Source organism: Neodiprion fabricii, chromosome 4, assembly GCF_021155785.1.
Source record: "Neodiprion fabricii isolate iyNeoFabr1 chromosome 4, iyNeoFabr1.1, whole genome shotgun sequence".
In the NCBI taxonomy this organism is placed as follows: Eukaryota; Metazoa; Arthropoda; class Insecta; order Hymenoptera; family Diprionidae; genus Neodiprion; species Neodiprion fabricii.
In genome coordinates this window covers 31238393-31263963 of record NC_060242.1, presented here as the reverse complement: position 1 = coordinate 31263963, position 25571 = coordinate 31238393, and the positions used below count along the sequence as shown (strand labels likewise).

Below are 25571 nucleotides of genomic sequence, written 5' to 3'. Positions count from 1 at the left end.
TTGTATACTACGCTCAAACTAGCTATTACCATTTTTCTAAATTACTCTGAAACATCTAAATTTACAGATTTTATTCCGGGCTTCACGGTAATTTTAGAATCATTTATTCAGTTTCATAAAAAAAATTTACCAGTACAGTCGACTTTAATGCTGATTGGAGATATTTCACTGCGTTTTGAACGAGTCTCAGACTTGAAACAATTCTAATAAATTGCAACAGCAGTAGTGGAACTCTGAAGATTGAGCGTCTCTCACGATTTTCACGATCCGTTTGACATTTGAGACGATCAATTCATTACCACGGAACTATTGACACTCAACAATGTTGTTGGTCGAGAAGTTCGGCCGAAGAGAAGTTCTTGGTTTTAAAATGCAGAGTGCTTGACTATAAGTTGATTTGGTCAGTCGTTTTACGCAGTTAAAAAGATCACACAATAATTTCGACCAGCTCGGAACACCATAAGATCGAATACATTTTCGGTAGAGTTGTGTGAAAATTGTTTCGACGGCGTTGCGTGGGACGATAAATTATAAGTGCGGCTGCACGATGCAGCCGATGGGTGGAAACGAAGTGAAAGACCACAGGCCGCAACGAAGGCTTTTATGCCCTCTGGCTAATTTATTTTTTCCCGGATCGCGGCGTCCTCATAATTAGACGTTACTAATAGAAGCGCGGACGTGTAAACATCGGAACAGCCGCGTCTAATACACCTCGGTATAATTCCAAGGCCAAATAACGTTTTCAATTCCATTAATAGCGTCAATGACATTGGGTATGGGTGCATAGGACTATTTTAAAAAAACAAACTACACATGCGCACATTTTTTCACTTCCAACAACATACGAGCATCACGCTCGTTTGATATGTACGACCGTGTCGCACCCGTAATTGAACTATGATAGAGTAATAATAGCTACTGTGAGCGTAAAACCAATAAATACACAAGACTAAATAACGCGACTCTGCGGCTTGTGTAGAGTCGGCCGCAGTGGGTAAATAAATGTCGAGTTCCGCGTCAGTGTGCGGGTACCTGTATCCGTACGAACGTGACGAGTGCATATGTGGAGGGGACGAAGACAACGCGTAGGATATTAAAATGCCGATGAGACGTAGTAGGGCCCGGGAGGAGGACACCGAGTGATTTAGCGTTCGCATTAATTAGTTCGAGAGCGTGCGAGGCGTGGAAGAACCCTTTTTGCATATCGCTTTTTACCCCTTCGGATCTTCCATGCCCATATACAAGCGATTTGCTCTGACGGCGGTCGTTTAAGATTCCTGAGCGTTGATGCTTGTCAAATCTCAATTAATTTTGTCGAACAGAAAAATCCAACCGGGCCAAACTCGACGAAAAACACGACTACCTCGGGTCGAGTTAGGATCGCTTTTGCCTCTTCGGTCACCTGTCGCTACATCCGATGCGGAAGAAAGCGATTCAGTTTTGACCGGTGCATTTTTGGCTCGCGACATAATCTCCGGGCGCTGAGTTCGGAAAAGTGGAATCCGAAGTGTACGAGAAATAAAATAGGAAGTATGTAAAGCAAGGAGAAAAGAAAAGAAGAGAAAAATTCAAACTGTCTTGCTCCTTGTTTTTTTTTTTTTTCTCTCTCCTTTCTTTACCCGTAGACATTAATCTTTCGGGCCTGTTCGATATGGTAATATACCGTATGGGAACAACATACACGTATCGTGCATCAACGCCGCTGATTTATTGGAAAATCATTGCTCACCATTACTTAATACTTCTTGCGTACATGAAGGGCTTAATTTTTTCACCACCACCTTACTTTTCGTTGTAAATTATCCAATTAGAAAATCAATTTACGTTACACGCTATTCAACCAGCACGCATATATGTATACTACGCACGGGTGGATTAAACTTCTCGTTGTTTTCGACTAAAGTATTTCGTTATTTATTATACCTAGGCTTGACTGAAGCTCCGTGAGAATGAAGTAAAATCGAATTCTTCAAAAAGGGCAAGAAATTATACAGCCATGATACGCATGCGCAACAGCAACGAATTCTCGACCGATTCTCTATCGCATCAATGGAACAGTTTAAATTTTATCGATACCTTCCAAATCACTGGTTTCACAATTTTTCAATTTTGAGGAATCTGATTTTTTACCATCTCAATTACAGCAGACACTTTTTAGAGCGCACGGGCATATTTTCCGCGAATATTTACTAGCTGCAGAAACGACGTGCGTACGTCACAGAAACTCATCTACGAATCTCTCAAGTACGATATGCACAGGGGGATTAGATGAGAGGGGATTCCGTATAGGGACATACAAATTCAACGAGGCTGACACAATGCTTTGGAGAAAGAGGGTACGCGCTAGCAGGTAGTACGTTTTACATTACGGGTACTTGTAGCGGCGGCATAGCAGGTCACGTCTGTAAAGCGAGGCTAACCCACGTTAGGCTGAGTGATAGGTGTGGACGTAGTTTAATTATTTCATAGAACCGTATCTCTCACGCATTCCATCGGCATTCGTATCTTTCTTCGCGCGTTCTCTGCCGCATGGGCGTCATAAACACGCCTGCAGCAGTACCGCGAAGGCTCGAGAGCCTGCAGGGAATTTGTCAGCGTTTACATGAAGGTACGGCGTAGAATTTACCACTTTAAATGGGACGGGAAAGTAGCGGCGATTCGTCAATTTTCTAGAAACCGATGGGTACCCACGCTTCTCGGGTGTTTGCTCCCCGAAATGGGCTCAACTTCCACGGGATTCTAACAAGAGGACCGCGGGTTCGACGTTTCTCATCCTTTTCTCGATGCGCGCGGCGTCTTGTAAAAGAATCAACACTCGATATACGAGCGGCTTGAATCATCTGCTTGAAATTATACAAGAAAAATATATGAACAGAAAAATTATTTCTCTCTTCAATCTCAAGCCTCTTACACACATGTACGGAGGATGTATGCACTAATGAAATGGAATGTAAAGCAGCGAGGACACTTGCGTTATGCGCTCGGGTTCGATGATCAAGTCGAGTAGCGTCCTGACGTTACGCGAAGTGCCTTACTTCATCGTACGTGAAACCGGTACGAGAGGTTGCTGGATGGGTTTGTATAACCGACTGGTCTGCGACTCGTTTTCGTTCCGGGCGTGAAACAGATTGACATTTTTAGTGCAGGCGTGGGAGGAATTTTTCCATTTTCGCAGAAAAAAAATGTAAAGAAATTGGTTTGGCAATCGGGGACTGAGTAATGAGTATCTTTCAAATTGTCATATTCGAAAGATTAGAATATGTAATGCCTTTGTAAATATACAAATATAATATACATTGGAACTATAAACGAAAGCTTATAAAAAAAAAAAAAAATGTAACAATTTAGTACGTTACTTCGATTTTACTCTACGATGGCTCGTTTCGTTCGGAAGACCATTTCCTACAAGGTGACTGACAATCTGTTTTTCGTCATGCTGGCATCGTTGATTATCTAATTAATCAATGAATATCGGCAGTATTTAATTGACTTGTACTCGCAGAACAAAGCAGAACCATTTCAATGGCCTTGGGGATAAAAGTAGTCTGAACAAAATCGTAAATCAAGCCTATCTCACGCCAACCGTGTTAAACCGAAGTTAAATTTTAATTTTCCCGTTGCGATGGTAGAAACAATTTCGACTCGCATCAATTTTTCCATAATCTTAACAGCGAACAGCGAGGCGGCCGAAAGTTGGTCGAATAAATACACTCTCCTCGCGGAGGATGCAGTAATAAGCTGACAAAAGTTGGTTCTCGGTGTGGAAGTGGCGGACGTATAAAGCGGCGCGTGCGAGCATCTCCCCGTACCCGCGCCGTCGAGAACCGGACCATGACGTTGTGCGTATTTTACGAAACTGGTTGAAAAAAACTGGCCGACGATACGTAAACCCGCGGCTGCTCGGCTCTTTCGTTTTCTCGGTTTTTTTGTCCTCTAACTTAATGGGATCTAGTTCCTCGAATGTATGTGTCCGCGGTATTGTTCCGCAGCGGCGGCGCTGCTCGAGCCATTACGGTATTACATACATGTACGTTGTACCTACACATGCGGCATATCCACTACGGGCGCGAGGCATTTCTCTCGCGCCAATGGTTTTATAAAATTTGGCCCCGACTCCGTCGACCTTTTTCATTCCTTTCATAGTTTTACTCGAGGCACGAGTTGAGCACGAGTCGCCGTGCGGGCTGGCCGCATTTTTTCATTCGAAACCTGCAAAGTCGAAACCTACCGCGTTTCAAATCTAAATCAACGATTTCGCGTTACGCTTGTTGAATTTTGCAATCCTTACCGACCTGGTCGATAATACGCGTTCACCAAATTTCTGGAAATTATTACTTTACCAACGACATTCGAATGCGTAAATTAGATCTCCATGCCGGCGCAGCGGCTGCGTTGCGTGTCAAATGTTCGTGAAATTGATAAATAATTATTGCCCGTTTTTACATTATCTTCAAATCAGCACCGGCTGCGGCCGGTAGACGGCAAAAAGTGAACTCATATCTTTTTGCGTGAAAAGGTTGTTTAGCACTTGGGCAATATCATCTCTCACGACGGATATTGATACCTGAATTACTATTTCTTCAACATTGTTTATATACTCGATAGGTAGAAAGTCGCCTGCAATGCACACGATACTATACCTACATAATTACGTCTATACGATACTACACTTGCACTGGAATGCAGGGGTAAAAAAATTTCACCTTTCAAAGCAATAAAAAGATAATTATTTTTTTCTCAAACGTAAATATCTGCGTTTCTTTCACCAAATGTTTTGAAAACTTGCCGAGGTGAAAGTAGTACGAGACTATTGATACAAGTATAATTGGTTCATGTGTCACCTATGTGTTTTAAGGAAAGTTTGACTGTAAATTTATCTAAAGTTTGACCAAAATCTGTTGAATTTTTACAATTCGCAAAAGATGCGTTAAACGGTATACGAATTGTTCGGAGAAAAATAAAATCATCGCTGAATCAGTTGCACGAATGAAGAGCCGAGAAACAGTAGATATAAATTTTTAAAATACAGATAACTCGCCTTCGACTATGGGAAGTTTATTACCCAAGAGCTTGACGCATATTAGTCCCGATAAAAAAATTAATTCCGTTATAACAATTAGCCGAGACAACGGCTTCGACTTCACACGAGCAGTGAATTTGATTAGATATGTCGCAACGAGCGTTGCCGGGGTGAACGAGATAATTAAAAATCGAATTTCACTCTTGCTTACGAAATTTTTAACATTCCTTTCCGATCGAATCGACACAACGTTCGCGCCGCGTGTCCGTGAATGTGTAACAGAGAACACACGTACAAGAAACCCCTCGGAATCGGGCAGCCTGTGCAGCGAGTCGTTGCAGCAAGGCTGTAATTTTCCAATGTTCCTTAGCAATCGACTCTTTCTTTCGTCCCATTGGGAATGAATGGGGGCCTAGGGTGAGACGGGGTTGGAAAAAACGGAGGAAAAAAAAAGAGACGAAAACCTTCTCACACCCCTCGGCCTCACAGAGACTCAGAGCTTTCTCACTCCCCGAAGCTTTCCAAGCGTAACTTAGCATATTTTATTTGATTTTTTGTATTGGATAATAGCCCCAGGTAATGGGGTGCCTGCCTGCAGCGCCTGCCAGGAACCAGGACCCGAGTAGATGGCGAACAAATTTTCGCACTCCTATTTCTCCGCCGGAACCTCCCTTCTCCTCGACCCCGTAACGCTTGCATTAACGAATTTACATTTTTTAAATGGGAGGGTTGCCCGTTCGGGGTGATAACTCGCGAGTCATTTGTTTCTCGAAGAAATTAAACACTACCCGGTTCCCTTACCGCCGACACTTCGTCTCAATAAGCAACCGCATTGCTTTCAAAGTTCGAGTATTCTCTTACCCGTTCTATCCCTGGTGCAGAATGTAGTCGAGATTCAATCCCTCGACTCGGCGGTGAAATCGATTGAATTATTCGCACCGATCGGCGCGAAGTGATTTACGACGTGAACCTTCGCAAGATCAACTAATTAAGATCGCGAAAGTTGCGAATTATCACAATACGTATATCCTTTTTTTTTTTACCAGTGGAGAAATTTCTTTGCCCGAAATAGATTTTTTCGTAGGATTTTGGAGACGCGATTGTCAAAGCTCAATAAACCGAGACCTGCTACAGCGTTGCGTGTAAACACCGCGTTAAAGAATTAATCTAAAAATTACTACACCTACGTTGAATCTGACTTGTATATATTCAAGAAGTACCGTCTAATTTCACCGCAACTTTGCGCAGCAGTTTCTTGCCGGTGTCTAATCTCCAAAAATCCTAATGCTGCGATCGAACTGCTAAACCGTGACTGGTATCCGTCTGAGCATAATTAAAACCTCGTCACATTCATCGATGAAGAAGAATGGAGTCAAACGGCGAGACGTCGAACGACAACGCAAATACACACGCAGAGCATCCCCTATTCCCGTGACCCGTCAGCCATAATCTGCGAGACATATGTTTCGCGTAATCAGCCACTCGGTGCTATCGAGGGATGAGGGACGGGGGTGAAGCTATACATATTTAATGAGGTTGCGGTCTTGTAAAAAGTCTCCGGCGAAACCCACCCCAGTTACCCTCTCGGCGGGTGAGAGGATGCTCTTATTCAAATCTCACTCGATGCGACGGAGGTGCTGCCCGCCAAGGGTTGGGGGCGAGAACGTATCAAAGAAAAATACGCCACTTCGAAGCGCTGCCTCGAGCATACATAAACATATAATCTCCGCGTAATACATATTTCAAAATGTCCCCGAGAGCGCTCTGCACCAGCACCACCCTGTCTTACGCTCGCTACCGCGGGCAGCAGTGTTCGTTGTCCTTTTCCGCACTGCATTCTTTCTTTCTTCTTCTATCCTCTGCATGATCCGGTAGATCTAACCTCTCGGTTCTGTGCCGAATAAAATTACGCTGCACCCTATTGCCATCAATTAAGGGTATGAGAATGCAACGCGGCAAATGTCTCGGAGATAAGCTGCAGGTCTCCCGTGTGGTTTCCCTCTTGAGGACACTTGGAAGTACATATTGCGATCACTGAATGCGCCGTACCCTCGCAGGCCGTCGTGATCTCGGACGGTGAATCACCCCTTTCGAAGACGTACCAATAAACATGAGAACGCATTACTCAAGTACGCGTCGGATGATAATCGGACGGTCATAAGTGGTATTGAATTATAAGAGATACCGGCAAATAGGAGCGATACTGGGATGAATTGCTCCGGGGCGCTGTATGGGGTATCGCCATATTTTGCGCCGAATATAAACACGAGGACAGCTCAAATTTCTTTTTCCAAAGCGGTTTGCGCACGTTGAAATATTTTCATCCACCTCTCGCGACGACAAATCTTTCGATACACGCGCAGCGACTCGCGCTGTTGGTTCCCAGTAGTCGAGCGTTATTTCACTTTAATCGCAAGGCCGTAGTTCATCCTCTTTTTTCTTGTCCTTTCTCTCTCCCTCTCTCTCTCTCTCCCTCTCCTTTCGTCTCTTCTCTCCCAATCTGAACTCTGTAAAGTAGGTAGGAGACGCATGGCGGTGGTTGCACTCTACCGACGAACCTTCGTCTTGCCCGGTCGAATTTTCTTGAATCGGCAGCTCAGCTTACTCAAAGCTTCCCTGCTCCGGCTGAAAGCCTGAAGATGATGCGGCATCGTAATTCAAAAGCAAACAGAACGTACTCGAGGCAAATAAAAACTCAACCGAGCGAAGAAGTACGCACGCTCTCCGGGCCTCCTGCCTCCTAGGCCTTCGTGGTGGATATCTGAAGGTCCGAAAGACTCCGCGCCAGTCGGAGTAATGAAAGATGTACCGCTAAATATTCAACTTCATTTCATACTTGAGCCAACAACGTTTGAGCCGAAGTTTAGATCTCTGTCATCACGAGTTAAGTGGTCCTACGGGTTGACTCGAGTGAGGTCCTAAAATGTAAACGCTCGAACGTTTCACTTGATGTCCGTAGTGAAACAGAATATTCGATTCACCAACGACCGATGGCAAAATGTAAGGAGACCAAGGACTCTGAACTAGATATAGAGAAGAGTCCTAAGCGTTATCGTCTGCCGTTGATGCAGTGAGAATAAACATCGCGCGAGTATAAGGACGTTATATATACACATATACGTACATGTAAGTTACGCAGGGAAGGAGTTGATAGGGTTAACTATGAGATACGGAGGCTGTCGAGAGGTCAAGTGGCAGCGTGTGGGCGGCACTCGTCACCAAAGGCAACTCTCCGGTCAACAGAGAAGCCAGCCGTGCCCCGGTCTGCCCTCCTTGTTCTTCGCTTACGTCTTTAATAGCTTCATTATGTCGTCTTTAAATTGAATTACGTCTTTGGAACAGCTCGTCGTCGCGATCAAGTATCGGAGTCTCGATACGAAGGGTGAATACGGACCACTTCTGTCGGTATGGAAATTCAATGGAAACAAGGTATCGGTGATCCGGATTTTATTCCTTCTATTCGTCCTCGCGTCAACCTCTGTCAGCAATCACGACGAGTCCGGACACGGGCAACGAAAGTCTTTCTACTGGTCCACGGAGTTGGGTCAAGTTGGGTCGGGTTAGGGTCGAGGATTTCGACGGGTCTTCGAGACGGAAGGTTTGGGGTCTACTCAAGTGGCTAAATGAATCGAGTCCCTGCGGTGGGTCAGTTGGAGCAGGTTTCTCACATGTCCCTATAGGAAGGCGAGGGAGATAGGTCCCGAGACGCAGGGGCCGACGGGACTCACTTAGTCGGAGCGGGGTTAGGTACATATGCAAATCAGCCATTAGTTAACACGTCTTATCGGAGCGAGCGCTGCGGCCAGATAGGAACGCCGGTTGGGCGTTGAATGAAACACTGCACCGTGTCTGTCGCGACAAAGTAAAAGAGTCTTCGTCTCCTTCGTCTTCGTCTTCTCTTCCCTTCTTCTTCGATCGCCGTAGTCGTCAAGCGGTTGCAGACCGACTCGTTGAGCCGAAGAGGAATTCGAGGTCTTGGCCATTCCATGGTAATCCTTATAAATACTAATTGTAACCGGGCAGGTTACCCGCACGGAATATTTGAGATGCAGCGAGAACTTTGGATCGGCAATTAAAGCGGAGCGCCAAAGAGATCCAGGGATCGAGATCGACGGACGGGCTACGTCAGCCGCATCGTAAGCTTCCAATGATTAGAGACTCGAAAATTAAACTCTCGTAGAATAGAAAATCGACCGTCGAAGGCTCGGTGCAAGCGACTTGACGTGTTCTTCGTCCGCAACGTGCGCCGGCAGCGTTCGGGACCCACGGTAAACCGCCCGCTGTGCAAACAACGCCAGGCCGTTATGTCAAGCAAACCGGTGATGATTTTACTCATTATTTTTCCTCATTGTGGGGGTCTCATCTCCTCTCTACGTTGGCGGCAACTCTCACCGTGAGGGACGACCGCTGGACCCAATAATCAACAAACACTCGACCGCTAACAACCTGCAATAAAGTTAGAAAAATCCTTTCACTCTGTCAAAGAAATATCCAGCCCGTTGAACCAAAGGATAATATTCCCATACTACGCTCCTCTCTGCGCTTCCCAGAGGAAGGATCGCCATTCGTCGTGGGAGCTGTCAAGAGGTTTTAAGAAAATCCATCCTAATCAAGTTTCAAAAAATTTTCTGCCGCACGCACGCGTACCTATACCAAAGAAATACCCAATCCGAAAATTTTACACGACGCGATTGGTGCGGAGTAAATCACTGATGCGCGTACGGTAATAACAGGCACCAGCGAGAGCCGCGGGTGATCCATCTCCGAGGGATCATTCCAGCCCATTCACCTGAAGGTTGAGCGGCTGCTAAGTGATATCGTTATTAAAATAGATGAATGTACCGACGTGATAATTATGCCCGGGAATATTCGGGACGTTGTGATAGATGACGGCGAAGACTTGCCGCGTCAACTTTGCGCCGTTGACCTCCTGGTGTCAGGACTGCGATTACGAGGGTCAAACTCGAGAAACTTGGTCGGGAAACGAGGAGTTAAAGTTCAAGACGCTGTCGGGGCAAGAATGGCCGTCTCGGGGTCGTCAGTCCCTCAGGACGCGACCGTCTCCTTAGGAGAGCGCGATAATTTTGCAACTCCAAAGCTTGCTTTCAGTATTTGTAACTGTACTAGAAATTGGTACAGGCATATCGCCGTGTTTTCGCATCGATTGCTCGGGTATAGCAAGGAAAAAATTGAGCAGTCTTTTGAAATAATTGGAATCGATCAAGCCCAAGGTTCCGTGCCCACGTCAATTGCAGGTTGAGTCACCGTGCGGTGCAGCAAATCGTTTAGGGGGATAGAAGGTGTAATAAACAACTGCGTAGGTGGCAGTTACGATATGTAAACAAGCGAACAGTGCTGGCGATACCAGTGATTTTTTAGTTACTCAGCACCTGTTTCGATCAGCAGTAAACTGTGGCCGTGATTGTCACTACGCCAAACCAACCGTGGCCAGTGAAATTTGATACGAACACCTGCGATTCAATGACCTGGCAGTTGATCCGCGCAACAGTCGTTCATTCATATTTTTATCGTGAAGATTCTCAGGGAAACCGTGGATCTGATAACACGCGTCATTGCACGCTTTCGTCAGAGACAGTATCTCCGTGTAACCGGTGACGAAGAAACATGCAAACCTTTGTTTGATCGGTAAAAACCGGTTTCGAGAAAAGTGCCGGAAAAAAGAAACTCACAACTCCACGATTGCGGTGTTTACAAAAGTTAATAACGTTGGTATTGTTGGAAGGAAACCTTGGAAGTCGGTAAGAAAAAGTAATTAAATCATTTCAATTTCAGGATTCGAGGTAATCGGTTTTGCAAGTAAACTGCGAATTAACGTTCGAGTTTATTCATAAGGGAAAAAAGAACGCGTATACACGTGATTCGAATTGAGACGTCAAGTCCTTTCGAAATGACTGTAAAAACTCGGCATCAGGATTATAAAAATTCGTGTAGGTATACGAAACAATCGTGATTTGTAACCAGTTGAGCGTATTTTGCTTATTAGTTTCTTTCGATGATAATTTCTTCACAACTACAAGTACCATTATTTCGAGTAACGGCCTACGTTGTGCAACTCTTGCGGTTCGTTCATCCGCATTATCTAGCTGAAGGATTATGCGAGCATGCGAGTATTCGGCAAATCTAGTCCAACAAGCAACGCTCGGCAAATCCTACAAGGTATGAAAATAAAATCACTGCGTTTCGTTCGAAATGGACAACGCAAATTTATCCGGCTGCAAAGAGCGAAGCGTCTGATCCACGGCTGTAGCGCTTCCTTCGAAAAAGACTCGATCGCTGCGGGTCGTTACTATACTCGCTCAATTTTTTGCGAGAGCAGGTCTCCATTCTCTGTAGGGCTGATAATTCGCCGATTAAATTGGAAACGGTTGAGCTAATTGTGCCGCGCGTGTATTATTCATGGAGGCCTGCAGGTTCTCCTCGGCTCGTATGGTGAGAGTGCGTTGCAGGTGAAACGCAGGAGGGATTAAGGACGGGGATCGAGGAGCGGAGGCAAGAAGTCAGCCGGCTCCCGGCCCTCGATCCATCCAAGGAGCGAGCCAAACTGATTAAAGTATTCGGTAATATACGTAACACGACGTAACGCGGCGTAGGGCAACCCGGGGACATTCGGCTGCACAGACGGAACGGTGCCGCCGGTTGTCGAGCCGACGAAATAAATCCGCACCGAACTCGCTTCGCAATAACGTCAAACGTATTCCTACGTATGGGCAAGGTATAACAGGTACCTACAAAGTTGTACCGCACCTCCCGATTGCTTTTTACCAAGATGTTCGGAATTCAGGACTTGAGGTTGCGATTTCAGAAGCGGGATTAGATTCTGCTCGAATCGGATGTCGGTAAGCGATGTGCGATGCAAAGTGACCTTTGGCATTCCTGATCAAAATTATAAAACGTGACTTATTAAAGGCTTTGCCATTCTCGAGTTTCTTCTGACGGTCGATGATGTTGCCGATGCAACACCGCGAGACGTAACAACACGATAGGAGATTTGCACACTCTGCAGAACGAGGAATCGTTAACGAGAGACGAGACGAATGATCCAAGTCGCATGCCGAGATTATTCAGTTTGCGGATAGCCGATCGATGTTGAACGTTCATCTTCGGTCAGCCGTTTGCATGATTGGCAGGTAGACGTCGTCTAGGTACAAGATATCGCGGAGCTTCGCTGCCTGAGCGGAGATAATTAGTTGCAGCTCATTTGTCAAGCGCGTTTCGCGATTATTTGAAACAACAATAATGATGGTGATAATAATTACAGTGGGCCAAGCGGAACCGTTTTCTGAGTTGAAAAATTCCAGGCTGATCATCTTCCACTTCGATGCATAAATTTCGAGCGATGCAAAATTCACGAAACCCGGGTTCCGTTAGGTATTTAAGGCCGCTCGTCGCTATGACGATCAATCCCAGATGACGTGAGTTCAAATTAACGAAATGAAAGTTTTACCTCGATTTAACTACTCGCTGCAATTATTTTCCGTACTCTTTTTCGATTTCTCGGATTGTTAATAATACATACAGAATTCATCGTTCGGCCGAACGCTGCTCGGGAGATCGACCTGTCGGAAATGCGATATTTTCAATATCAGTAATAATTTTTAACGATCATTTTATGCGAGCAAGGCCGCTTAACCCGCACGCAAAGAAGAAGCTCTGACGCTGCAACCGCGAATAGAGATTGTTATTTTCGTGCATAATTCCGACGGCATTTCAAGATCACATATTAAGATTCGATAAGATATTGAGCCGCACATAATTAGGGGTACCGCAAAGCAGCGAATAGGCCGGGGGCAATTGAGCCGCTGCAATCGACCTGTTGCCGATTCGTATCGATCTTTGCGTATACCCGTTTTACTGCATCTTGTACCAAGCAGTTTTTTTTTCTTATAACCGAGCGTATTCTCAAAATTACCATCGGACTTCGTCTCCTCTAACGAGGCATGAAACGCGAATGGCTTGAATACTTTTTTTTCGTACAATCAACGAATTTGCACATTTATTTTTGCCCAATTAAGGCAAAAATAAAGGAACAACATAAGTTCCCATGCAGGGAGATACGCGGCGAACGTATCTAAAACAGATCTTTTCTCGAATTTGGCAGCTGCGGATATAATACTTTTGTGATGCCAACGGGCCCTTCATTAGGCTTGGAAATGCTTGACGCTACAGCTTCTATCTGTAAACTGGCTTCATCTGTCACGCGATCTGTCCCCGCTTTTCTCCTTCCGAATGCTTCGTAGGGCCCAACGGCAACGAGAGTAACAACGTTTGTGAAATGTAAAGCGGGCATTAACGAGGTGATGAGCAGATCCTTATCTCGAGTCGTCATTGCTACCGTAGAACGTCTCTTTCCCTTTTTTTTTTTTTTTTGTATTCCGCGTACCTCGATTACTGATTGCGCAAGGGCGACTGATTGTGGATAGACCGGCAATCAGAAGAACAAAAGTCATTGGAGCAGGTGTGATTCACACTGTACACTTGATCTACTCAGCATGTTGCACGCCTGGTCTAGTCTCATTACTAAATATTATAGCACCGTCAGCAGATGCAAATTTGATTTACAGTCTTGCGTCACGGTGGTTTACAGTGTGCAGGAAGGAAAAACCTGGTCTATCATCTTACCGAGACGATAGTATGGTTACTCGTGTCGCCGGCGAAATGCCATAGCACGGCTGTTCCGAGGTTTAGCCATCCACCGTACTGCTGCATCATTCCCCGAACCGTTTGATAGCCCAAAAAAGGCATCGAGATAAAATGGCCCACGAGCCTCGGACCGTTTACGCGATAATCGACAGTGGCTGATTGGGGTACAAGCGAAATTAAGAAGAAGAAGTCTCGGCGAAAGGAGGTGAGAGGATCTATCTAAACGGGAGCGGACCAGTGGCTGAGAAATAAAACAATAATGAGTTTCGAATTGATGCAAATGAGTAGCATCCTTGAAAGGGAGGAGTTTCGAAAAGGTGAGGATCCTGGAAGGATCGGCGTGGGACCATTTCGAGGTCCTTCTCCTTCTCCTTCTTCTTCTGCTTCTGCTTCGAGGCTTCGGCGCTCACACGCAGAGAACCGAGGCCCCCGAAGACCTGAGCTAATAAATCCAGAATGCCTCATTACTAAGCTTGTCTCTTTAATTGAAATCTCGTGTTTTTTCAAACAACCTTTCTTATTTTCGTTCAAACTTTCGGCTTTTACTTAAAATGTGCGACACCTTCCGATAACCGAGCACTGCACTAAGATCCTCGACTATAATACGCCCTCCCCCCTGCGCCACTCTCTTGCTGTTCGTCATCTCTCCCTCTTTGCATTTCCTGAGGTGTAACCCCTGGCAGTTGGCGGGTAGGAGATGAGCTTTCAATTTTTCTGGCGTTGGTCCTGGTTCCGCTTTTCAAATCCCTCGTTCCATTAGCCTTCACCGTCAAAGAAATCGTCGTCGAGTACGCGGTGTTTCACGGGCGTAGTCGCTAGAACGATGCGCTTTGTGTTGGTGCGCCAATCCGTGAAACACGACTTGTTAACATCTGATCGATCCCCCCCCACCCGCTACGGCCGTATATTACAAACTTTAATATTAAATTCCACATGTCAGTTGTGATAGTTTCCACTTATTCAACGCTATACTTTATTTTATTTATGGATTTCCAATGCTCCGCGTTTGTAGAACGTACCCCATGAAATGAATAAATACATTTGCTTAGTGTAATTCGTAATTCAGTTTGCTTTCACAGCAGGTCAGTGACATTATACGTAGAACTTGTCTCCCTTTCGTGTTTTGCCTGATGAAAATATTCACAAAAAAGCTTGATTCTGTTCGCTCAACAAATGCTACACAAATTCAATCTCAGATTCTGATTTAAAAAAATGCTGTGCTGGTATTTAAAACCGATAAATCGTCTCTTTTTAAGCCTCGTAAGCTATGCAGCAGCCAGCAATGATAGTGCTGGTAGGGTGGTCCTGAAGCTTATCTCGGCCATTGTAGCTAATAGTTGAGCCACGGTTGGAGACTGAGAGCACGACGGTAAACCGGGAAACCAGGATTACAATCGTGTTGGTAATTTTTAAGAGCCGTGTTATCTAAGTGAGAAGTGACGTCCGGCCAGAAACCGTCGTTGACGACACACGGCGAGTTTCGACGATCGTAAACGTCGGATTTGTTGAAAGGCTCCCGAGCCGCGGGTTTCAAATAAATTTCAGTCACAATCGGACCTGCTACCCGAAACATTAATACCCAGACTGGTCACTAACGCATTGCAGTGCTTTCTTATTCAGCCCTTGCGCACATGTGACGTGATGTAGAGATACCTATCATTATTGCTGATTTGAGATTACATCTTAATTGCAACTACAATATACACAGCGTAAAACCAGGCAAAATTGAAGTTGTTACAGATCCATCACCGTTCGGCCGTTCCATTTAGGTTTAAAAATTACCGCGATTATTAAGATTCTAGCAGTGACTTATACTTGTAACTCCACCTTTCGGCAACCCCGATCACAGTGAAGGAAGCCATAATCGTACTTTGAAAATATGACGCAAATACTAACAAAATGCACCGTGGTTAATTTAAATGCTCTCCTTGAAAGCCAAATTTCGACAAGCTGGATTCCTACATACATGCATAATCACCGGAATCCCCGAAGAACATCGGTGCTAAGTAGGACGAAGGCATTATCTGTGCTCATTATTCAGGTTTGCTGCAATGCATGTTAAGTGTAATTATAAAACCCGTTATAATAATTCCGGCGAGTACGTATTTTATGCACATTATGGATGAATAATAAATAATACACCGTGGTATTTACTACATATGCTTAACAGAGTTATAAGCTGTTTTCATAATGCCAGATCTTTTGTAGCTGAAAGAAAAATGAATTTATAATTGAGACAGTAGACACCGAGTAGCGTAATTATCGCTACCCAGGTCTAGATAAACTTTGATTCATCGCGAATAAAATTATTCAAAGATTAAACCAGGATAGAATTTCAGGATAACGCTTAATTCACGCGCTTATGCTGCATCAAGAATTTTATATCGAACTTTATACTCCATATTCTATTCATATACCGAATGGCAAATTTGTTTACTGCAATTATTAATTTCTTGATGCATATTCAAACATACCGGCATGCAGATCGATCAAGAAGTTGAGAGGCAAAAATGAACGCATCGTGGTCTGCAAGTGTGATGTTTAATGTACAATATTTATAGAAAAATGATGTGCCTGGCACGTGCGATCATGTCTAATTGGGTTATGTCGTAACGCATTTACAATCTGCAATTCGTGTTCGACATTAGTACAACAGGTTTCTTCAGTCGATGAAATAATAATCTGCCAGAATAATTCTGTCTAAAGTTCAGGACCAACGTATCGAGTCATAATAAATAAAAATAACATTTCAGTTCCGAACTCGATCCATCAATTGCGGTAAAATGTTGAAGATATTTATTATTGGATATTATTAACCTTTATTTAGAAAAATTGTTGTATGTGTGATACGAGCTTCAATCCAGAGGGAGGAAACCTTAAAATTAACAGAGATGAGTTACTGAGAAAAGAACTTGAAACAAAAACTGTGGATACAGTTGATTAAAATTAGTAATCTAAAGTCACTGAAATGTCTAATTCGAACTATATTTGAATAACTTGTTTATCTTCACGGCATCGAGAACTTTTAATACGGGAGGATCGACGAGGTTGGGAATAATTAAGAAGGTAGAATCGGTAAAAGAAACTGCACACGTTTTAACGCATCGGTCATATATTTATTCACGAAAAAAATTCACCATGCAAGCTACGCCATTAGGTGATTATTAACAGGCTCAGAATTGTTGCTGATTTACGTAACTCGAAACGTTGCCGATGAATCGCTGCTGAACCGTATCCTTCAGAGATCTTCAACGCATATCTGAACAGGGTTGCACGGAGCTCTGACGCAGACGACTTGCTCCGAAATGCACCTCTCCCCAGCTGTACACCTCACGTTACCGCAGATTGGCCCTTCCGTTGACGTCGCTGCCATGGCAAGATACGGACTGTGTACCAGCCCGATGAACAGCGCGATGATCAAGGCGATGAAACGCATGATGACGTACGGGTATAAAATAAGTTGGCTGTAGTGTCGTTGAACAGAGTTCGAACTTGTCTGATGATTCCTGATGCGATCCGCCTGCGTTTATATACCTTGTCAAGCCACGTAAGCGTATAAACGTGTGGAAATATTTGCAATTATCGCAGGAAATTACGGAGTTCCCCGTTTGTCTTCACACGCAATTTAACTGGTATCATATTCATTCCGCGCTGACTAATACAAGCTGCAGTAATATTTATTCAGTTGTACCGATATCTTGTAGACGTGTTATATTTCACTTTTTTCCCGCACCAAGCATCGTATGTGATAATTTTATTGTGTCATGGTTAAGCTCTGTGTAAATGTTTATTGTAATGTATGTACACACACGCACACAAACACACGTACACTCATTTGCTCGAAAACAAGCACACACCTGAAACGACAATATCCCGAAACTCAAGGTAGTTTGGTCCGGGCAACCGTCGTGTAAACAAACCTTGCATTACGCTCTAATAAATATATTATCGACTAGAAAGCGATTACATTCATTTACAGAACATAACATTATTTTTTATAAAAATAGTTTTTCGTGTCACGTATTTGATGATAGTTTGTACGTACAAGCGATGTTATAGCGACAGAAGTTTGAGCGTTGAAAAGATTTTGATGATCAGGAATGACGGCAGTATGAGGAAAACTTGATTGTTAGATTCTTAGGACAGAAGAATAATGTGGTGATAATGTTACAGAGGGAATAAAGGCAGGCGTAGTTTTCAACAGTCATTGTAGCTTTGCCTGTGTTGGTAATCCATATCCAATAACAAGCAAACGCACAACGAGTGCTGTAAGCTCACATATTCGTTACAGTCTGTTTAACCCTTACGCTGCACACCCCCTGTATATAACACTGGCGTCACACCGGGGTCGCTGGAGACCCCGCTTCAAAAATCAATCCGTAGAAACTGAGATATCGATTCCAAATACTTAAAGAAATCGAGATACTCTTTAACTATTATATTTCACGGCAAATTCTCAATATGACAAAATAAATTCATGAAACAACAAAATACCGGAAAATTGAAGATACCGTAGGGTTATATTGACCCTGGTGTGCACCGCAAGGGTTAAATTCGGTAACTTCGAACTCGTTATATTTGGGTAGCTGAAAGTAGTCAAACCCCGATTCACACCCGGTTAACAATCAGTGTCGACTGGTCCGTGATTCCATCCACTACGGAAATCTCACTCGCGCAGCTTTTCAGTTAGTGGTTGTAGTTTTTTTGATGAATCAAGTGCTGCGGAATTTCTTGCATCGATCTTATCGTATTTTAAGATCGGTCAAGTTCGAAAAACTCTCAGCAATCAGGGACAACAAATATCGTAGCGAAACCGACACTTCATCGGTTAATTTCCCACTGTCAGTCAAATTTTATGCAAAAGAGAATGCACTATCATTCTGTATTGTGCAGCTTGGAGGTTTGTCGGCGGTTCTGTTGAATACTTGTATGCAAATCGGGACCACTTCATACGAGCGAAAATCGTTTAAACAACAACGAGATATCCACAAGTTTCGTAATCGACTAATTAGTCGGGCGGGTCGCTGAACCTTCAACTCAGGTGTTTAATTTGAATATAAGAAGCCTCGCTCGTGCCGGCTTGCCGCATGGCTTTCAATTATGAAATCATTCGACTATTTTTATCCGATATTCACGCGGCGCGTATGTATTCTCAGATATCCCTTTGTAAAATCACGCAGATTTTCGTGCATGAAAACGAGTTTTTAATCGTACTTCTATAATTTTAATTTATTCAAAACGCGGATCTTCATTCTCTTCACAGATTTCATCATCGCGTTAATTTTTGAACATTCGTCAAGGTCCACAATGGCATTGGGTGTGGAAAACCACGTTATTTGATCATGATTATTGTAATGTACATTTGAAGGTTGAACTTGAACGTTTTGCGGAATATAAGGATAAATATGCGCGGATGGATTTAGGTTGCAATGAACTTTCTGGTAGATAATTGTTTCATTTATTGATTTGAAGTATACAATTTTTTGTTCGTACCGTTAAGTGCTGGCCCAAATTTGATGATTTTTCCTCCTCGATCAAGGTTATGCTTAGACTGAGGGGTTTAATTATTTAATTTCTTAATTCATTTGATCTTATTCATCTGAACCTAATATAGAGTCTGAGTGCTTGAATAATCGTTTTCCTTTACGTAAATCGCTTAAAAAAAAGACTGGCATATTATGCTTCATATTAATGACACTAAAATTATCACTTTTTTTACTGAAATAATTATACAACAGTGCGACTGCTTGTGAAATAGAACATGCAGTATATTAAACTAGAAAATAATTTTAGAAAACCAGATCAATAAATTGTCTGTGTTTTAATTGGTGCCTGCATGGTTTGATGAAAAACGAGCTATCATCACTGTTTCTTGATGTGCTCTGCAGTGTTCGAAAAAATAACGAAGAACTCTGCTCGGGGCGAAGAAGGCGAGATGGGAACCAGAGGTATTTTTAATGCGACTTAGTAATTTCGTCACTGCCGTAAAACAAACGCAAAAAGTCAGCTTAACCACACTTATTTCTCGTCTATGTTCGTCGACTCGTTTCCGCGAGCTATTTCTTCGTTTGCATCCCTTAGACGACCGCAGGATCCCCGACCGATTAGTTTTTCCCGGAATTTGGCAACTCTTAATGATTCTGCTCCTGTGCACTTGGCAATAGAGGTGGGTACATGTACTGAAAATACCGGTAGCCCGCATTCCTTGCCATAACGCGTTTAGGAACGAAGAGTTGCTCACGTGTGCCGCGAAGGGAGTCCCTTGGCTTCTTCTGTGTCCAATAATTACGGCGCGGCGTCCGATCGTTCGTCGAGGCAAAACACGAAACGTTGGCGACGTTCTTCGTCGAAGTCCAGGCCGATGGACGGGAAGCGAGATAAGCCTTCCCAGGCGTTTCCCGGGGTGTCGAGATCGGAGCGTCGCGCGAGGGTCGTCAATTCGTCATCAAATATTCGGGCTGAAAAAATGACGCGAAAAACGAACTGGAACCCACGCCTCGAGTCCGGACCGCGTCCCTCGGGTGGCTCGTTACCCGGCAAGCTGGATTCCTATTTTCAGACTCTTATATATACGTCGGAATGTTTCGGCGACTCGGGGATTGCACAGCTTCCTCGAACCGCGGATACTCCTCCTCAAGTAGCTTTTACAATACTTTTGTATACCCTCCGCTGTTCTCTGCTCCAGGATTGCACGTTTTTCTCCCATCTCCTCGAATACGCTTTCTTCACTCAATGAACAGTTTCTACCAGCTCGTGCGTTCGTAATAAACAGCGTGATTCGAGCTTGAAAATTGAGCTACCATAGCAATGTAATAGATCTAATCTCTATTGTGCGAAATATGTAGTTTTGTTTTTCCAACCTTTTTCGTGCTACCGAAATGGAATGCCTTCGGCAGGTGAGTCGTTGCGCTCCTTGTTCGGAACTGCAACGTTATATCGGTCGGTATAAGGTATGTAATTATCGGGGGGCTAAATGCCGGGGCTGACTAACGGTCGTCTATTGTTTAATTGAAACAATCAGAAAGAAGTTTGTCTCCTTTTTTGCCCAGGATGTCGACAAGCTTGCGTGACAGGGATTGTTCGTCCTTTTACCGGTGTTCATTACCCCTCGAACCCCATCGCTTATTGTTAGCTCTCGCGGAACACGCGCGGCCTCAAAGCACGGGGAACCAGCTAAACGCTCACCTGTATGCGTGGTGAGAGGGGCCTTGCTTCGCGGCAAGGAATGTATCTGTGCGGTTTCGATTAATCAGCTGTTTTTCGGGGCTCCGCCTCGGGCAGCCCGTTGCAGAAAAACTTAAGTTATGCGATGATGCGAACGGACGATGCACGGACACGGAGATCACTGCCCCCCGGAGCAGGGATACAGAATTTTTGAGAAGCGAAAATACCGCGGCTACGCCGCTCGATCTGTGCGTGTCGCTGCATTCCGCCTCGAATAACGTATTTTTGCGATCGATTTGAAAATTCGTTACTTTTACTTTATTTTTAAAATAAAAACGCTCCCGGGTAATACCTACGTCGAGGGGATACACGGTACACACCTCGAAACTCTGGCGGATAAATCTTTGTATCTGTAGGGATATAGGTATACGATTTCTTCGAGGAATTTCTTTGCAATCCAATTTGACCAGTGGATTTTGTATACTAGATGATGTTTTTTTGAGTTTAAACAGTTTAAAAGTTAGTTTTTGTGGCTTCAGAACGCATAGTTTAGTTGCATTTCAGTCGATTGAAAATGAAAAATGGAACCTAAGATTTATTTACAACTTTTATATTTAATCGAAATTTTTATTATAATACCGATGATTTAAAGTTACCTTTTAACACGTTAGAAAATTTTGCACTTTTCATCGAAGACACCGTGATGTCTTTTTTTTATCATTCGAGGATCGCGTTGCGAGAAGATATGCGAAATTCGCCGAGGCGTTCGCACTCACGGAGTGTGAGAGAGGTAGAAAACCGAAGACGAAAAATAAAAAAAAAATTGCCAAGTAACGATGTTCGCTCGTGCCAACAGCTTCCGGCATTCTTGTTTTTCATGCACGGTTAGTGTACCTAATCTTGGTCGATTCCACGGGCCGCTAGCAAGGCGCGTTGCAGCCGCGGTGCGCTGTAGCGAGTAATAAAAGGAAGAAGAAGAAGATGCAGAAGAAGCGAGTTTACAAAGCGGTTGTAATCTTTTTCTATCGTCGTTAATCATCTTGGTGGCAATATACCACAAGCTCGTTAAACGCGGCGGTGCTTAAGTAATATAACGGCGGTGAAACGCGGGCGAGATGGAAAGAGCAGGGCAGCTTCCTCTCTGATGTCTCAATCCGGCGCGCGTGACCGGGCCGATATCACAAAGGGTTACTTTGACGCGAGAACGTGGCGGCGTCGGCGTCGCGACGGTATCAAACCTTTGGCGGTGTTCCGCAGCCCGGGCTGCGATGGTTGGCGACGTCGTAACCGAGAGCCATTCGAGTTCAAAGCGAGAACCAAAGCATGACTTACGACTCCGGACCGCGACGTCCCGACGTCACAACGTCCCAGCGTCCCAACGAATCGGATCGTCGTTACACGATTCTCCCCCACACCTCCGAAATCCCGTTCGTCCCGCCGCCGAACTAGAGAATAGACATTTCGTGCACCCGGTGTTACCCAAGTTAAACTTTACACCGGGGGATGTGACGCGCGACACGTGTTCCTCCCCCGGCGAACCTCCGCCGACCCGAATACCCCGTATGCGTATTACAACGACTTGTAAAACATTCTTAAACGACCCCCGCCGACCGAAGGACTCGAGCTTTCGACGCGGCACGCTGCTCCCTTAGGCCGCGAAATTCGCGACGCCTCTCAGGATATTACGCACGATAAATCGCTGATTTTGCCCACATTGATGAGAATTCACACCGCAAAATCACGACGTTGCGTAATCGTGTGTACCTGTAATATAATCGACTGGCAATAAGCCCGGAGTTAAATCACTTGTAAAGCATCGTTGCGCACTTCAGTTTCAATTATACTAGCATCAATTACCGCCTGTCCTCACTTCGCTTGGTCGTCTCAAATACGTACGTAGTTATATCTCGACGAGAATGTTCAGTAATGGAAATAAATACAGCACTCTGACACCCTGACTCGAGGTGTCGTAAATTAACCGCTGCCACGTACGATTATTATTTTATTATATTTCGATGGTAAATTAGCCTGAATTAGACTCGTCTTTACCGCGCTGAACGGGACTCTGGTATTAAAGGTGGAGGATAATCTACGACGTTGGCCAAAGGAGGAAATCAGCTGTCGGTAGAGCCGAATAAATTGCCGCCTGGTGATCTAATAACGGGGGCTCTGCCTCGATCTCACACCTCACCTGCAGCAGTTTGTTGAGACTGGGGCGATTGGGATTCTCGAACCATCTGTTTACTCATCTCTTTTTTAGTCATTCCGCTGTACGCCCGTATAAATTGGATCCGATTGAAACACAACTCACGTACGATTTTACGAATTTGTCCCTATATTAAATCGATCATTCGTTACAGAGGAGAGGTTCGATGCTTGTGCAAGGAGAATCGCTCTCCGCAGCTAAATTTCTTCCAGTTTATCGTCAGTATCGAATCGGCAGTGGCTCCGTGGATTCAAACTTGAGGATACCGACTGGGCATCGGGCGGTCAGTTACGGTGGAAAGGTCCTGGTTTACCCCGCAGTCCCGATTCCGGCTACACCCGCAAAGCAATAAAACCGGCAATAACGAGTTCGGCATGCCACAGAGAGGGTTGCCATCCCCCGACAGAGGTGGGGGACATTAGCGGTTGAAGGTGGCACTCATAGAGACGTCCGGTCGCCCAATTACTCGCGCATTAAATCAATGTTCGTTGCCCGGGGTAGACGTGGCCGGTAATAAACCGTTGCTCGAATATCTGCACGAGTGTCGAAGCCCCGGCCGACTGTCCTCCTCTTTTCCCAATCCCCCTTTCCTCCCTTCCTCAGCTCCTTAAAATATGTACGCCCGTGTGATCGGGGAGTGCTTAGAAAGCCGAGGAATGCCTCTTCTGTCGTAATATTTGGCTTTAAATCATGTCGCGTTGACAGACCCCGCCGATCTTCCCGTGTGAATCAGCTGTCCCGTCACGCCCTATCCATTCCTCTTCTCTTACCCGTGCAGGCCTTATCCTCATTCTCATCCTTCTCCCTAACCTCGCCTCTTGCATCCGCATCACTCGAGAACTCGCGAGTTATGAACTATTGGAAATTATCGGAAGAGTGGGTGACGCGTTCATCGCTCGTATCCCGAACGTAGGTTCGTAAAGTCGAGTGTAATCCCTTATTTAAGTGTTGAAGTTACACTCGGGGAAAAAATTAACGGACCCCCCCTCCCACTGTTTTTGACCAACAAAAGGTACAACTTCGAAAGGCTGTACCTTTGTATAAATTGCAAGTAAAAAGTTGATTCAAAAACGATTTTGAAGCTGAAAATTTTGGCTTCAAGCGCTATGTTCTATAATTAGTCTATATGAATTGTTTTTCGAGTGGTCCTATCGTTAAATCACTTACGTCAAATATGTAAAGTGAATCCGAGTTCATACGGTCATACGCGATCAAAGCAACTTTTTTTCAGATTTTCGCGATAGCCATTTTGTAGCAGAGAATTTTTCCTTGAAAATAGTTTTCTTTACAATAGTGTCAGCGATTTTTTCTAGCCAAGTTATCGAATATCAAAAGAAATGGTATCCGAAAAACTTTGATCCTTACAAAATAATTACACTGCATGTGTAGAAATTCACACTCCAGCATATCTTGGTAATTCGTGAAGAAAGGTGAAAAATATCATTCAAAAGCCGAAGGTACCGGAAGTATGACACACTGGTTTGTTTTTGAATACGATTGTGAGATTTGAAACTCTCTGCAGGAGCTGGAGGATTGTTATACGGATATGTATGGATACAGAGGTGTATAGAAGGCATGACGTGGCATTCCCTTTCGGGCCAGACTGTACGACGCGACGTCCCTTCGGTGAAGGCGGTTGTTATCCGAATATTCCGGCGTTAGCATAAGAATATCGCAGGTGCACCACCACACCGGTCTCGGTGGTTCTTGTCGTCCTGCTTCGCCTGAGGAATGCGCGCTCCTGCGCGAGTTTTTAATCTTTGCATCGGCGGACTTAGCACTTAAAAGCCAGATAACACATGGCGGGTATAAATCAGCGATGCGCGTCGCATGTTTTCCTGTTACGCTAACGCCCTGAAGGCTCGAAAGAGGGAGAGAGGCAGAGACGGAGAGAGAGAGAGAGAGCACCGCCAATCTCTTACACGCGGTGGCTGAACTGGTAATCGAGTCTTCTCAGATTTTGGGTGAGACTTACTCGCGGAACATATTTGTGCCTATACTCGTATTCAGAAAAAAAAAAACAATCTTCGCACTCTTAAACGGTGCCAGATCAGGTTCGATGAGAAGAATCATTTCCGGAGGCAAAATTGAAGCTGCACTAGGTGCTGACGCGAATCAACTGCAGGATTCTCCGTTCGCATCTCGAGATTAGGCTCGACTCGCGTGAAATTTACGACGTTGATCTTATTCATATGGCTCGGCTTTCATATAAAAGCTTTTCCCTGTAAGCTCTGCGACACGGAAATTGCGCGCGAGGGTCAAAGCTAAAAAGCGTAGGGAGGGAAGGGGGGGGGGGGGGGGGGGGAGAGGGGGCTCCTATACGGGGAACGAAAAGTCGAATTAGTGATTTAGTAAAAAGGCGGAGAAGTCAGACGTGCGCTGCCACACTCGACAATGACGCGAATGACGTCTGCCAAATACGCAGCTGCCCAACCGTGTCTCAACTGCGATTCGGTCCATAAAAATCGATCGGACACGGATCAGCTACTGCCGAGTGTGCAGGCGGTTGCGGATTCGTTG

The 25571-nt window shown here is 44.7% G+C and overlaps 1 protein-coding gene across 4 annotated transcripts in view; it reads left to right on the top strand.

Moving 5' to 3' along the window:
* LOC124179787 (protein trachealess) overlaps positions 1-25571 on the top strand; it is a 174474-nt gene that overhangs the window by 10262 nt on the left and 138641 nt on the right. The window lies entirely within an intron of this gene.